Genomic DNA, 2,797 nt, shown 5'->3' on the forward strand with positions numbered 1-2,797 from the left:
AAAACGAGAGCGTGTGCAACGCAACGGCACAGCGGGCGACCGGGAACGTTGTGCATGAGGTGAACAAAATAGTCTGCGATACAAGCCTTGGCGCTATCAACTCGCTTCTTTAGCTTTGACCTCCGCTGAAAACTATGTGCGGGCTAGCCGCATGGCTATGTTCAATGTTTGCATTCACCTTTCTTCACATTATCATGTACTCCGTCCGGTCTTTTTTATTCCGCGTATTAGATTTTGTATCAAGTCAAATTTTGCAAACCTTGACCAAATTTGTATAAAAAATATAAACATCTACAATACTATGAAACTATGTTTCTTAAAGAATCTAACAATATTGATTTGGCATTATGAATGTTGATAGTTTTTTCTATAAGTTTTGTCAAAGTATAGATACTTTGACTCCAGACAAAACTTATATGCAGATTAAAAAGGACCAGAGGGAGTACTCTCACTAGGTCTTCGTCGGGAGGGGACTTAGTGCAGCACTATATGGGCCGCCGACCTGCACTAAGATTGGGAGATATGATTGTGTATATTGTCTTTTTGTGTTGTATAAGACTTGGTTTATGTCCGTAATGTTATGTATATCCAGCCATATATATGTTTTTTCGTGGGGCCAGATAACTGTTTGTGTGGGGTATATACGGTAAGTGAATCTGCACATATACAAGTCCCAAGGAAATCGATCCATTCACAGTACATATAACTAGCTCTTTTTCCCCTGTTGTTCTTCGTTGCTATCTCTCTCCTTCTAGTTCGCTCTCGTATTACAAGAAACAGATTCTTGAGGTAAAATTAGTTATTACTTATATCTACTCAAATAGATAAAGATTATCAGCAAGACAAGTGGATTTCTATCGGTAGGTTACTCAAAAAGGTTAATTATATTTGCATATTTCTTCTTGATAACTTTTTGTTCTTGCAACACAGTTGAAATATATAACATTTTGTCTCATTTCCTCGTTGTTTTTGTCTTTTTACATTGATGATTGAATTTGTTTGTTTTATTTGGTCAATCAACTTATTGGATATAATAAATCTGTTTTCTCTCCAATACTATGGTTTCCATGCTTCAAAGGATAATAATGTTGTTACGAGTGTTACAATGTATATAGGAATAAATTTTGTTCAGTTACCAAAGTTGAAACTTAATCTATTGAGCTTTTAGTATTAGATTCTTTTACTTCATGGGTACCAAAATACATCGAGTATATTAACTGAAAGTCCTACATTGATTGTGTTTGATTTGACTTGCTACTATTTGGAATCTTATAAGGGTCATATTATGGTTACACATCGAATGTGGCTGATGTAGCATAACTCCTGCCCACTATGCCGACTCAGAATACCGAAGCAAATATTGCCATTGTCCTCATTGTCATCCCTTCAGCGGGCACTCACCCCGTTGAACACCTATACCACAACCGCGCCGTCGTAACTGTTGTTATGTCTCTGCGGAGTCCCGGGCGGGATCATTTCAGAACGGTTTTTAATAGGTGCTTCAGCCCTTAAACAAATAGCAAGGATGTGAATTTCTTAAGCTTATGCGTCAGAGTCGCATAGTCACGGGAGTTCATTCGATCATTGACCCTTAAAAGGCGTGTCACCTAAGCACAGTTTAGTAGTACATTGCCAGAAATGGTACAATCAGAATGCTCTAGAATGGGTTATGCATTGTCTTGTGCGCTACATCGAAACTAAACCCTCGTATCTTTATCCTATCTTGTGTTGGATCAACCTTTTTGCGGAACAAGTCGAGTCAAAATGTCATTATCAATTTATGCTAAACTTTTTTGCCTAAACAAAAATCTTTTTACTAATGATATACTAATATTAAAGATACCATTTTGTATATGCTATGTTGAATACATTTTTGGGCATAGCTAGCTTGATTAATTATGTAAGCAGTGTCATGTACACTAGTGTGATGTGTTTCAAGTCGACCTAATATATATCATTACAAATGTGTTATACATTGTTGATGTGATCTTATTTTGTAAAAATAAGTTTAACAAATTATATTCATGTATATCACCAGCAAACAATGTATATTTTATTACCAGCAAACAATGTATATATATATATATCACCAACAAATGAGAAAGCATATTATTACGTTGCACACTTGTATATTTTATTTATATAAAATCACTAAATATCTAACAAACTATGTAGAGATTTTGAAATAGTCTATAGAAGTATTTATCAAAGAACTAGGGGGGAGTTTCTAGAGTACAACTATTGAGAACATGGTTAAGAGCAAGCGCATCTTCGATTCAATGATTTTCATAAGGAGTATGAAGGATTGCAATCTTTAGGCATTTTCCCGTAGATGGTCATTCAATTCGTAGAATTGAATCTTAGCAATTTCTCCTAAGGATTATTTTGTATAACATTCCATTGAGAATTTAGCAACCATTCAAACCTCTTGAAAGGAATCCTTTTGTTTTCTTGTGGTGCAGTGCACCAAGCCAAAATCCTTTAGGACTCAAATGGGCATGACATTCAATCATATCTTTTCCTATTCCTATGTTTTTTAAATCATATTAATAAAAGGGTCCCTGGTAATTGTAGAGGCTGCTAGCACTGTTTGAAAAGGGTGAAAAATGACATTAATGATCTCATAGTGGCATTAGAAATATCACGAAACAAACCGAATTACTGTAAGTCCTTCCATGAAGCAATGTTTCTTGCTCTTTCGTCATGTCGCCAAGACTTATGGGTATTATATAACATACACAGTATAACTGAGCCATCAAGCACACTAAATAAATGAAGTCATAGAGTAGTTGCTTGT

Source organism: Triticum aestivum, chromosome 1A, assembly GCF_018294505.1.
Source record: "Triticum aestivum cultivar Chinese Spring chromosome 1A, IWGSC CS RefSeq v2.1, whole genome shotgun sequence".
Taxonomy (NCBI): Eukaryota; Viridiplantae; Streptophyta; class Magnoliopsida; order Poales; family Poaceae; genus Triticum; species Triticum aestivum.